General features: G+C 40.7%; 1 long non-coding RNA gene across 3 annotated transcripts; it reads left to right on the top strand.

Moving 5' to 3' along the window:
• Window positions 1-493: 493 nt before the first annotated feature.
• Window positions 494-12928, top strand: LOC116652522 (uncharacterized). Of its 3 annotated transcripts, none has more exons than XR_014939872.1 (4): window positions 494-1702; window positions 6061-6148; window positions 7341-7433; window positions 7774-12928. It is a non-coding gene; the product is annotated as an uncharacterized LOC116652522 (long non-coding RNA). The 3 variants fall into 3 exon arrangements; XR_004305639.2 differs by having other exon boundaries at window positions 6061-6741; XR_004305638.2 differs by having other exon boundaries at window positions 6061-7433.
• The last annotated feature ends 283 nt before the right edge of the window (window positions 12929-13211 follow it).

The raw sequence follows: 13211 nt of genomic DNA, 5'->3' as shown, positions 1-13211 counted from the left end.
TAACAGTGGTCCTAGAGACAGTACTGACATGGTTCTATTTCACCACCACTAGCATAAATCAACCATATAAATGTGGTTATAGTCCAGATAATGAAACCCATTTGCATGGTTAAGGATTGTCTCTGAGTATCATTCCTATTTGCATCTCAGGGTCACAACAGCAAGCTTCCATATGACACTCACATGAGTTTATCTCCCTTTTCTTCTCTGGTGATTTCAAGTTCTTTTCTATCCTCCCGAAGTGGACAGATATATTCTCTTTCCATAGAAACAGTAACACATTACTATTATTGTTATTGTTATTATTGTTCTTGTTGTTGTTACTAACTGCTGATTTAGAATGGAATAGGACAGAATGAAATGGATAGGATAGGATAGGATAGGATAGGATAGGATAGGATAGGATAGGATAGGATAGGATAGGATAGGATAGGATAGGATAGGATAGGATAGGGTGGGATAGGATAGGATGGGATAGGGTAGAACAGAACAGAACAGAATAGAATAGAATAGAATAGAATAGAATAGAATAGAATAGAATAGAATAGAATAGAATAGAATAGAATAGAATAGAATAGAATAGAATAGAATAGAATAGAATCTGTTTTTATACATGAGAACTCTGCTAAATATCCACTTGGACTAAAGTTTTCCACACTGGGTTTGTCTTAGACCAATTAGTTTATTTAAAAAAAACATTATTTAGACTCAGGCTTTCATATGTGCAAGTGATACCTAAAACATGTGCCATACGTCTCTAAATCCAATAGATACCAGTTGTATTTTAATTGCTGCACTTTATTTACTTATTTGCTAATACATGTAGATCCAGGGTGTAAATTTATGGAGAGGTATGCCTCTCAATACTGTTGTGAAATCTGTTTGGTGATTTAAGTTCTCAAAGAGATTACCATGGTGTTGAAGTAAGGCTGCTCAGCATATTCCACTGTGAGCACCTGTTGTAATTGGTTTATAATGTTGTTGCTTTCCTGATGGAAGAACAATGAGAACCTAGTTGTACATTTTTCCATGCTTGTTTATCTTCTTCAGACTGGGTGTTTTTAAATGTTATTTAGTTTTGGAACAAGCACTTCAACGTGAGCCAACTTTGTGCCCTTGCCATAATGAAGGCTAATGGAATCCTGGGTTGCATTAGGCTCGGTGTTGCCAGCAGGTCAAGAGAGGTAATTCTCACCATTTGAATATCAGCAGTGTGTTTGGATCAAGGCTCTCTAGAGCAAGAAAAACATGAAGCTGCTGGAGAGGATCCAAAGGAGTACCACAAGCATAAAGAAGGGACTAGAGAACCTCTCTTATGAGGAAAGGCTAACAGAGCTTGGACAGTTCATGCTCGAGGAGGCTCGAGGGGAATGAGATCAACAGTGTCTACAAATACTCAAAGAGGACAGCCAGGTGTTTTTCAGTGGTGCCCAGTAAGAGTACAAGAGGGAATGAGCACAAACAGGAACACAGGATATTCTCTCTGAACACCAGGAAGCACTTCTTTACTGTGTGGGACCCAGAGTGCTGCTGCAGTTTGCTCAGAAAAGTGGTGCAGTTTCCTTGGAGACAGCCAAAAGGAACCAGGACATGTGCCTGGAGAGCCTGATCTGGGCGTCCTAGCTGGAGCAGGGATTGGAGCAGGTGACCTTCAATGATCCCTTCCAAGATCAGCTATTCTGTGATTCTTCAATTATTTGAGGTAAAATATGACAAGAAAGGAAACTGGAAACATTTTAATTTTTTTTCTTTCTTTGAACAAAACAAAACAAAACAAACAACTTTATCTCCATTGTTTCTTGGTTCTGCTTCTTTAACTTAGATAAGAAACTTGTCATTCAGGAACATGTTTTGATAGGAAAAAATACATTTGTTTTAATGATGAAAGTCTACCCAGAATTGTGAGTGTTTTTTGTTTTCTTATTCCTTTTGTTTTCACGTGTACGTCAAGTTGTTCTTAATGAACTGGAAAAGTGGTTTGAATCAGAAAGATGAAATTCATTAATGTGAGAGAAATCAAATGCAAAAAAATACAGCGGAAGAATAAGAATTCACATAAAAGTGCTGCAGAAAAAGATTAGGAGATATCACGGCCTCAGACTGAGTTCACTACAAAATGTTGTTCTGAAAATTCCATATTTTATTTTTGAATTTATGAACAGGAGTAAAGTCTAAGGACAAGAGACAGTTCTCTATCTCTGCTTAATACTGGTAAGGCTGTATTTAAGAAGATTCAGAGGAACTGGAGTGAGCAAGAGAATGAAAAAAGACTTAGAAAACATGAGCTCTGAAAGAAAGACCGAAGGACTTAGATTTAATACAGAAAACAGAGTGTTTGATCAGGGCTTGGTAAACGTTCCAAAGTGTGACAAGTTTGTTTTGGAGAGGATGATCATCAGTTGTCCTTTGTATCCAAACAGAGTGGGACAAAAAGCAGCTGATTTAATCTGTAGGGAGAGAAATATAGGTTAGGTGCTGAAAACTGTTTCACATATTTTGCCCTTATTAAACACTGTACTTGAAGCGGTCATTAAATGGGTCTCCTGAGAAGGTGATAGATAATAGCCCACTGTTGTTCTGTAGGAACAAAGTGGGGGAGTATCTGGAGTATCTGTTGGTGGTAATTTTGATGTTGCTGGTTCTGCCATGGGGCTGTTTTATATGAGATTACTTAAGAACACCACAACCATCTGCAGGCTGTCCTGGATGGTACTTGAAATAGAGAGATGGCCATTTGACCTTTTCCTAAGGCCTATGTCATGGCACCTTCTATGCAAACAAAAATTCCTTGCTGCAGTTACTGTTTGCATTTAAAATCTGTTTACCCAGTTCATTTTAAGCTATAACAAAAGAATAAAAGAAGTTGTGTTATAGGTAGAAAGCAGATGGGAAGAAGGTATTCATTTATGAATCAAGCAAAAGAGCAAATAAAAGAAAAGTGATTTCCAGCCTGGCTGAGACCGTACTTACACAAAAAACAATCCAATCGCTTCTTCAGAGACAAGACATATTCTGAGACACAGCTTGGCAAGTTTGGTGAGATCTATGGACAGCAAAGCATGAGTGCAGAGATCCTAGCAGTAGAAAAGCAGGAGTTTTGATTGGTTACTTGTCCTCATTCCTTTAAGTAAGATATATTTTTTTTTTCCTGAATATTTTTAAATCTTCCTCTATCATACTTCAAAACTCAGTCTTTCTTCTCAGTCTCTCCTACTAAATTCCTTGTTCACCTCTACTGTCAGCTACTCTAGGATCCGCCTACCCAAACCCACCCAATTGTTAGTCATCTCCCCACCCCACCATCTGCAGTCTATGCCATTCATGGCATCAAATCCCTGCTTATCATGCTTCAGTTACACATACCTTCCTTTCAAGGCATGGCTTATTTAAGTGCTGTGCTTCTGCACATTTCTCCTACTTAGCTCCATCTTCAAAGTTACAAGTTACAGTTAATAAAATTATGTGGGGGACTAGAGGCATATTGGAAAAAAACAACAACAAACCAAACCAAACAAAAACAAACAAGGAAAGAATAGTGAGAAAATAAGGACAGGGTGTTTCACTAACAATTTCTGGATAATGCTTGAGATGGTCTGTTGTTGCAGTGCAGTACAAATTTCATTTTCATTCTGAGATCCAGGTATACATGTAAGGTGACAGCTGCACAATCCTTCTGTTAATAACTTTTGAAATGTATTAGTTGTTATCTACTATCCTCATATGAAAGCTGATGACCTGTTCAGGACATTATCTAAATAAGACATCCCAGATTATGTTTGCATTTTGAGAGACAAATTTCAGCAGTGAACTCAGAGACCCAAAGGTTTCTGGATGCAGAGACTATGGGGCATGTTGAGCCCAATGTAATTGGAAAGTGAACTCACTGGGAAATGCAATGATGGCTACACGTGCTAGCAGTGTGAAAGCAGACAGTGGTATTTCAAGGGCAAGTGAAAGGAATAGGATAAGGAAAGCACGGCAGTAACATCTTAAAAGATGCAGCAAGTGAATAGTCCAGGCTAGGCAATGGCTTTTTGAGAACTGTAAGGACTGCAATTGTAGAATACAGAAGAGGCGACCAGGGCAGAACTATCCAGTTGTGTGATAGGGTGGGAGAACCAAAATGCAGCAGTTACCTACTTCACTGCATACCTGCAGCAAGAGGCAGGGGGGTACAGCTGCAGTCAGGCAATGGGTCAAGTGGATCTACACATGGTAGGTCCTCATCACTCCAGTAGCTGCAAGTGAGAAGCTTAAATTAAATATTTTATGTGGAGTGCATGATTGGTTTATCTGGAGAGCAGAACAAAAGACCAAGAGACTTCCATCTCGCCCATTTTCTGCAAGGGAACTTATCCTGAGCAGTATGTCCCACTCATGAGTGCTTGCTGAGCACCAGAAGCTTTCCAGGATGTCTTCCCTGACTGGCTGAGAACAAAAACACGCAGAGGCAGCTCAGGTAGGGCTCACTGGGTCCCCGATGCCAGCCGAATCATGGGGATATCGCTGACCATTTGCAAGGGTAAGGCCTTGGAGTTCAGAGAGATGTCGGTTTAAAGATGTTTGGAGTTTCTTTTCTTCTGCTGGCTGTGGGAGGGAGAGTGAGCAAGAGAGAGCTTATTTTAAACCTGAACTAAGTGATTTTTAGCGACTTCTTTGAGGAAAGAAAAGACACATTCTGCAGTCTTCCTGAGTAATTTAAAGTGACAGAATCCAGTGAGAGACAGCAATGTTTTATTAGGAATAAAGCCCTGAAAAATATCTCACAGTCATAACCCTGAGACAGAAATAGAGGTGCAAAAATTCTGTAGTGTTTTGAGTGGCTTGGTAATATCAGTACATTCAGTCCTGCCTTTTCAAAAATATGCCAGCCATCAACGAAGAAAGGAGTGTGTCGGGTGAGAAGCATGGTTCAATCAGGCGTGGAAAAGCTTTCTCTGAAATTTCTCCTACAGCAAAATCTCCTCTGCATCTCAGCTTGGAAGGGGTTAGAGAAAGCAAAGAGCTCTCCTGTGCTTTCCTGCAGTAATATCCAAATCAGAACTCATTTTCCAAACAATTTGTGCATGTATTGCAAACAACATTTGAAAGAGATGCCGCCCATAGGAAAACAGCAAGACATTTTACAAGGGCGGGTGGTGAAACAGAGCAGTCTGTAATCTGAGAAGAACTCAGATGTAGTTTAGAAACAAGTGCCAGGTAATAAGTAATGATACAGTACAAGAAAAGTCAGGCATGGGAGCCTTGATGTTGGAGAATGATTCAGCCCGACCAAGTAATGCTGCTGTATCTGCTACAGTGTGAGGGATGCCAAAAAGGCACTTCAGCTGTTGCTTCCCAGAAAAGCAACAAACTTCCCATATATGCCGTAAGGAAAGAAGACTGGTTAGACCATTTCCTACTGTTTTCTCTAGAAATGGGGGTTGAAGTGCTTTACAGTTGGGGGTCTGGGTGGTAAATAGCAATAACGCAGCTAGGCAAGATGTGAAGTATGAACTGTGCTAACTGCTGTTCATGCTAATAGCATCAGCTTTTCCTGTAAACAAGAATTTTGTCAAGAAAAAGCATCTCAGAGGTAACAGCTTGTACCCAGCACAATGGGGACCTTAGAATTACTGCCTGTCATACTGACTTGGGTTGACCATACCACCATCCAGCCTATTCACTCTTGGGTCCCTGCTGAGGTTTTGTTTCTGCTGTGTTTCTAAGTTACATGAAGCATGTCACTTGTCCTGATTCAGTGATGACCTTAATGAGTCTTTTTCTTTTTCATTGGTAGGGGCTAAAAGTAGACGTGAGCCAATAGTGTCCTCACAGTTGTGTGCAGTCAACTAAAGCTCATACGTTTGTATTGTACCTGTAGGACAGCAGTGATTACATGAAAGATATCTGATGTCAGTTTAACAAAGATTACATGTTGCATCTTTTATCCCCTCCATCCTCCCTCTACTTAACAGATCACTGCATAATTAGGAAGTGCATGCTGCTTCATGAAAATCTTTATCAAGCTAAGATTTTCTTCTATAAACTTTATTTTGGGAAAGTTTTCTCTACTTTTAGACTCTGCTGGAAGCAGTTGGGTTTGGCTTACGCTCTGCAGTGTGGAGGCATCAACTTCATCTCTGGTCCAGACATGTTTTGCAGATGTGTGAGTACACGAATCTATTTGAGGACAACCAATCTAGCCAAGAAGCAGAATGGATTGGCAAATGTGAAGCATCAAACTAAGACATGCCTGTTGTTTTCTGCCTCATGTTTCTCCATGTAGCTCTTCATTGTGCTGCAAAAACTCAGTCCTGCTACATTCCCTGAAATAGGAATAGTTTCATAGCAGCCTCTGTGATTTGGATATTTGTTTTCTAAGGCTCCTCTGGAAGAATAGGATGAAAGGATGCAACCTTACAAATCTTTCTTCATTCCAAATCTGCCATTTTCTGTAACTCTGTGTTAGACAGAGCCTAGCCATACGGCTGCTCTTCTTCCCTCTTACCCTGAAGGGGATCATCTATTTTCAGCTGTGTGGAAGAGATACCCACAGGCAAAACGGCAACAGCTGCAAGCCTGGGGAGCATAAGGTATTGTGGTGACTGTAGAAAAGTGGGGGAGTGCAAGTAATGCTGCTGGGAAGAGGCATGTTCTGAAGGACCAGAAGGAAGTGAAAAAGGTTGGATTTGGAAGTAGGACTGAGTGCATCAAGGCAAGCCATGGTCCAGCTGTGCTCAGAAAATCCTGCTCAGAGAGGTAGGACTGAGGAGTGTTATTCACATCCTAATAAGATAAGTGTGATCCGAAGAATGATGTGAAAACTCGTCCAGTTGCCCAGATTTCCAGAAAGGAGCATAGTTCTGCTGTAAAGCACTCCTGGAGGCACAGCAATAGGGCATGCCTTCCTCAGGAGCTGTACATGCCTCAGTAGTGGGAATCCAGGCAAGGTGGGATGCCTTGATGGATGCGAGAGGGCTGCTGCCTCACAGCAGTGGGAGGGGAATGGCAAGAAACAGTATAAAGTCCTTTGTTCTGTTTGGAAAATCTTAATTCCCAGATTTGAAGCAATCATTTTAATATTCAGACAAATAGAAATTTTGTACTTAGAAAGCGTAGACATAGAAGATTAAAATTACCCACAGACTATAATTATAACTCTTGCCCTCTGTTCAGATTAATATGCTTCCAATGGGTAGAAAAGTGGCACCTGTTGTAAAAACATTGTTCTAATCTTACGTGCAAAGAGCTGCACAGCTCACAGAAGTCTTGGCAGACAAAAGTGAGTAGACAGAATCTATGGACAGATATTTCTTATGCTGAGGATTGGTGTTAATTCTCTTCTTTTTCAATTGGAGGGGAACTTGAAGCTGTGGTGTAAATGGGAAGGACATGGCAAGAGGAGAAGAAGGCGGCTTCCTTTTCCTCCTGCATAGTAAGGCAGGTGGAAGGTAAGGCAAATCCATGTCCAACCAGCCATGTAGAACTGCAGCTACTTGCATGAGCATTTGCAGCTGACTTTGCAGCTAGAAGAATTATTACACACATTGGCAGAGGCATGGGTAGTTCAGAAGGTAGGCTGAGGACCTGAGAACTGTGATTTGTCTTTTCTTCTTTCCACCTTCAATTCTACAGTGAAGAGGATGATTTCACAGCATTTTTTTAACTAGTGGGTGTGGGTCTGGGGAGCTAGAAATAGCAAGGTCGTAACAAAGGTGATTTTGGTGAAGGAAGTGTTTCTGGATTCTTGTAGGTGTGGGATTTATGAATATTTTTTTCTTTGTCTTACAGGCAAACATCATCCCATGTCTGGACCACAGCACCTTGCATGCTCCCACAGGATAGCCTGTATTTCTTTCTGTATTTTGGGGAGGATTTGCTGTCCCCCACCAGGGGTGATGAAGCAGGCATGATTCTTCTTCTTGTTGAGTGGACCTCAGTAAAATCACCCTGCAGGCTCCGTGAAAGCAAATGAAGCAGCACTCATCTAGGTACTTCTGCAGCTCAGCCTCCTCACAGCATCCAAGGTCTTCTGTGATAAACAGCCAAATCAGAAAGATGAGATTTCAACATAGGCTCTCACGCAGGGAAGAACATGGGTCATATGAATCTTTCACTAGAGCAAGTTCCATTATCTTTGCTCAGTCAGGATGAAGGAGAAAGTGAAACTCTGACATTGCCAGTGTTATGCAGATTGTGTTCTCATAGATTTTTCTTTTGAGAGTGGATTGACTTGCCAAACCTCTGAAGTGACATGTGATTTGGAGATAAATTTCCATATGCTGTTTAAACCTCGCTACTATCACAGTTCACTTGTCATTTGTACAAAGAATGTACATTAACTGGAAATTTCACCAATGTGTAGAGTTACTACCCTCTAGAGATTACCTCCCTGCAGATCTTTCTTCACAGTCAACTTTAACTCTGTTGCAGTGACAGATATAACAGCTAACCTGGAGGCTACTTAATGGGATTTTTGAAGTTCTCGATATTTCTGATACATTTATGTTATAAAAACAAAATGCTTTGTCTGGGCAATAGCTCCTGGTGCCTTTGAGCCTGAGTGCTCACCTTCACATCGTTCTTGTTAACACTCTCATTTCACCTTTCTCAGCTGTTCGGTAAAAGCATTTACTATGTCTTGACCTAATTTGATCTTGATTTTACGTTAAGGTTGATTTGGATAATGCAGGATTCCTTTTGCTTAAGTTTGACTGGATGTTCTAACAATAATAATACTGAATGGCAAAATGAATATTTTCTTGGATGGGTTCTTGGTAATATTGTATGTCTCCTAGAAAAGAAGGGACAGTTGTTTTGCCTGAAGCAATAGAGATCATCACAGAAAGATTCACTTGAACAACCTGAAAGTCCTGGATGTATTTCAAGGGTCATTGTTTTTATGATCATGGGCTTGCTGGCACTTCCTGGATTTATGTCTATTAATGTATTGGACTTGGTATTTTTCTGGTTTGCTTTTATGACTGACAGAGTGAGACAGGTGTGCTGTGTGGTCTGCCAAAAGGAAAGAAAATCAATATTTCAGCATTTAATTATGATTGTTTACTTAAAGCTACTTTTGACCCCCTGTGCCCTGGCTTTCCTCTCTAGAAGTACAAGCATAGGTTTTTAACGTACAAATACAGATTTCCCCTGAAAGATTATACTTCTAACAAGCAGTTTGATTGTTGCGCTTGCTTTTATTTTTCTCCCTCAGCAAATGTTTAGCACCAATATTGTCTCATTTCTGTCCCAGTATTTCTAATTAGATTGTGATTTCTCTTGTGAAGAAGCTACTTTGTGCATACAGTGCTAAAGTCTTGGGTATTAGGAAGAGGTGGGAGTATGTGACACTATTTAGTTTTGAGGCTGTAGCTGGTATAATAATAATAACAATAATATGGACAGTTACCAGAATTTCACAACCACTGAATGACAGCTTCCCACCTTGAGTCCCTAAATGCAATTTAAAAAAAGCTAGATCTGATTCTCTTGCAGACACAGAACAATTAGAAAGTAATATTAATGCCAGGACCTTTCATTTTGCTAGTTTGAGACTCTAAAGGCATTTTGAGCTCTCCATGTAAATGGCTCAATTATTTCCTGCCGTGTATTTATGGCCAGGTGATTATTAGCAGTGAATTTTATTTATCTTGATTACATGCACGGAAGAAGCCTTGTTCACGTGATTGTTGTGGGGATAAGAAACAGACACCTGAGTACTCTCAGGTAGTCAATTTAATCACAAAAAGTCTTTGCACTGAAGAGTAAGGGCATTTCTCACCAAATGACTGTGTGGAAAGAGTTGGCAGAGGAGCTTTTCAGAAGATAGTTGATCTGAAATAGACACCAAGGCTAGTGGCAGTCCTAATACCAATGTCCTACCTGCAGTTACACCAACCGTGTCAGAACCATTCCTAATCTGCTGACTGGAAAACAAGAGGAAAGCTGGTGTAGAGGAGTGCCCTAGAAAGCAAGTTCCCTGGGAAGGACCTTCACAGGTTATGGTGAAGAGTAAAGGACATAAAGCAGGTACACAACTTTCCAGGGTTTAATCAGGCTCTGTGTACTGCTATGCCTACATGGGAGTAAGATCTCATGTCTTCCAGGCTACAGACATCCCACCAGACTGCCGGTCTTTGTTTCATTGCATCTTGTCCTGACTGTCTGTTCCCTTATGTAGTCAACAGTATTATTTCCAAGCCTTTTTACGCAAGGATGTTTTGAATAAAAGATAATGTGGTGGTAATGTACCCACAAAGATGGTAACTGGATGGGCTTTGACATCTCAAAGGACATGGTTGCATGCATCCATTTGCTCGGTGAGGTAAAGCATGGAGTAATGCTCTGTACTGTGCACTACTTGATAGGATATCTCTGTCTTTTATGCCAGAAGGAAGTGGGAGGTGAGGATGTCTGCAGAAGGCAAGCTGAGGAGAAACAATAACCAGAAATCCTCAATGGTAGTCGCTGAGAAAAGAAAGGTGTCTGTGTGGTTTAACTTGCAAAAATATACGTGGGCAGAAGTGCTGGTGATAGCGAGCAAAGAAAAGGGGATGGGCAATGGCAAATGAAGAAGGCCACAATGAAGATGCTCAGAGGAAAAGGCAGAAATAAATGAAAAGCTGAAGTCACATGTGGATTGTGGGAAAATCTGTAGCTGATTTTCATGATAGGGATCTCTATTGTCTTGCAGTGATGGTGTTGCACTGGCGGTCATGTCACAGAAAGTGGGAGGGTTGTGTGGGACTGGTTGAGTGAGAGCAATACTGTGGGACTGCTGCATTTCTCTAAGAGATGGCTAATCAGAAGAGGGCAAAAAAAGCTGGTTTGCTCGAGGGAGAAACCTTGGAAGACTGCAGAGAATGATAAAATGATATGTGTGCCTTGATGTTGCAGTGTGAGGGATGCCTCCATCTGCCAAGGCACCTGCTGCAACAGGGCTAGCTTGAAAGGCATGCAGGTAGCTGTCAGTCTCCCAGTGGAAGTTGCTTTCCATGGTCTGGCAGCCTGGGACTCTGGGATGGGTTGTGTTGAGAGGTAACAAGCCTGTCTGTACAGGATAGGTGCATATTTGACCCACCTGATACCACACAATGCAAAACCACCCTTACTGTCTCAGATTTCCCTCAGGATTCTGGTGCTGGACTGTCTAAGCTTGGGAGCTAAAGTTCATATTTCTGACCATGATCTTCATAATGAAAAGGATCTGAGAGACACTGTCATATGTGACTTGTTTTGGGGTTGGATTTGTTTTTTTCTTCACTTTTTTATTTTTTATTTTTTCTTCATAGTGATATGGACCACAAAAGTAAAATTAAGGCAGGGAGAAGCTTCCAGTAAGTCATTACTGTGCAGTCATTACCCTTTTTTTCACCCATGCAACGACTGTTTCCATGGAGACTGGAGCAAACCAGTGCTAGGAGAGTGCTATCTGCTGGTTCCTGTTTCCACAGAAACACGAACACTGGATTACCAGAAATGAAGTTACTATTGCCCAGCCAGGCTAACCAAGCAGCACTGCTCAGAAACAAGTTTTCTCCCAGTTTTGTGCTCAGGTGGTCAGTTACGACAAGTCTCAGAGTCGCAGAGATCATGACTCTTGCATGGATGCGGTGTGCTAAACCCAGAACACTGCAAGCAAATTTGAAGGCTGTGGTGTGGGATCACCAAACCCAAGACACCACATGCTGCAAGCAAGAAAACATCAGTGGTGCAATGTGACTAGTAATTAATGTTGCAAGGAACAAGTGGTGATTTCTGTGCGATCAGACCCTGCCCTATATTTGCAGTTCGGGGTCACTCCTGGTAGGCTGTGAGAGCAAGTGTAATTGCCTTCTCTGCATGCCTAACATATGTGTGCTGTTGGTAAGGCCAGCCAATCTAAATACTTCAGGGCTTTCCCCCCCTATATGCTTTCTGTAGAACCTAGAGTAGGTAGGGGGTAAGCTGTTCAGTATTGCTGCTGTAAGTGCTTTTTGAAGGCTAAGCAAATCACCTGCTTAGATGGTTGGTGTTTGCCACAGTTAAAAACCTCTCCCTGTACCTGGTATAACTTCTCAGCTTGTCTTGCTTCTTGACAGAAAAATAGCTTGAATTTAGGAAACAGTCAGTTGGCTGATGTGGACTTCAAGCTGGACAACTTTGGGAATAAAATGTCGTGCACAGTGTTTTCAGGGGCAGTCAGAGACAGTGTTCATTTAGATGCAAATAAATAAATAAAATAAATAAATAAATAAATAAATAAATTGTTTGGCTTAATTTCTTATCAATCTTTGTACAAATTGTTTTATGTCTAATGGGTAGCTAAGTAGTAACATTAGTCCCCTACGTAGCTATAAATAGAGAAGACTTCCTGTGCCTCTTTTCAGAAGGTTCTGTACGCTGACATTTGTTGATTCTATCTAGAAGACACACGTTTTTGGTTGCAATTACTCTGCTCTTCAGACAAATGCTAAGAATAATGATCCTGGCACAGCAGATTGCTGGAGGAAAACCTGAGAAACAATATCCTCTCCACCTAACACTGCCTTCCAACAAGATATTCAGCTTGATCCAATTGTATTTCTTCAGGAATATTAATAATAATAAAAGATTCATTTTGGATTTGGACATATGTTTTTAATGTGCAGGATCGTTGTTAGTGGTCTTTAAGTTCATTTTGAGATAGAACTTATCTTTCAAGACTGATCCTTACCTTCAAAACTCCACTTAATATCACAATCAGATCAGGTATTTTGCAATTCATTCCAGAGATGAAGGCCAGATGAAACATCCAGCCCAATCTGCTGCAAGTAGAGATGATATGCTTTCACCTGTTACTGCTGTATTAGAACCATAACCTTGTGGAACAAGCATCCCTCCACCCAAAGAAAAATACATTTTCTGAATTAGAAAGTATAGGAATCTATTACTTTCAGTAATGTCTTGTCCTAATGGTTAATGATCCTTGCTTTTACAAATTGATATCTGTTTCTAATTTGTCTGGCACTAACTCCCAGCCAGTGAGCCTACGTTTGTCTTCCCTACCCATATTAAAAATACCTCTAAAAACTTGTTATTTTCTGTGTCAATCTGCTTATACTCTGTAATCAAGACATTATATCTCTTAGCTTTAATTTTGTTTTTTTGTGATAAACAGCTCAAGTTCCTTGAATCTCTTATACTGTAAGGCTGCTTTCAAACCTCAGTTTCTTGTCTCATGACAGTGTTTATTTTTAGCACCCCTT

The sequence above is a fragment of the Coturnix japonica genome, chromosome Z (assembly GCF_054131305.1).
Source record: "Coturnix japonica strain WE chromosome Z, WE-NBRP24, whole genome shotgun sequence".
NCBI classification, from domain to species: domain Eukaryota; kingdom Metazoa; phylum Chordata; class Aves; order Galliformes; family Phasianidae; genus Coturnix; species Coturnix japonica.
The sequence above is the reverse complement of the archived record's forward strand: the minus strand, read 5'-3'. Positions and strand labels throughout refer to the sequence as shown.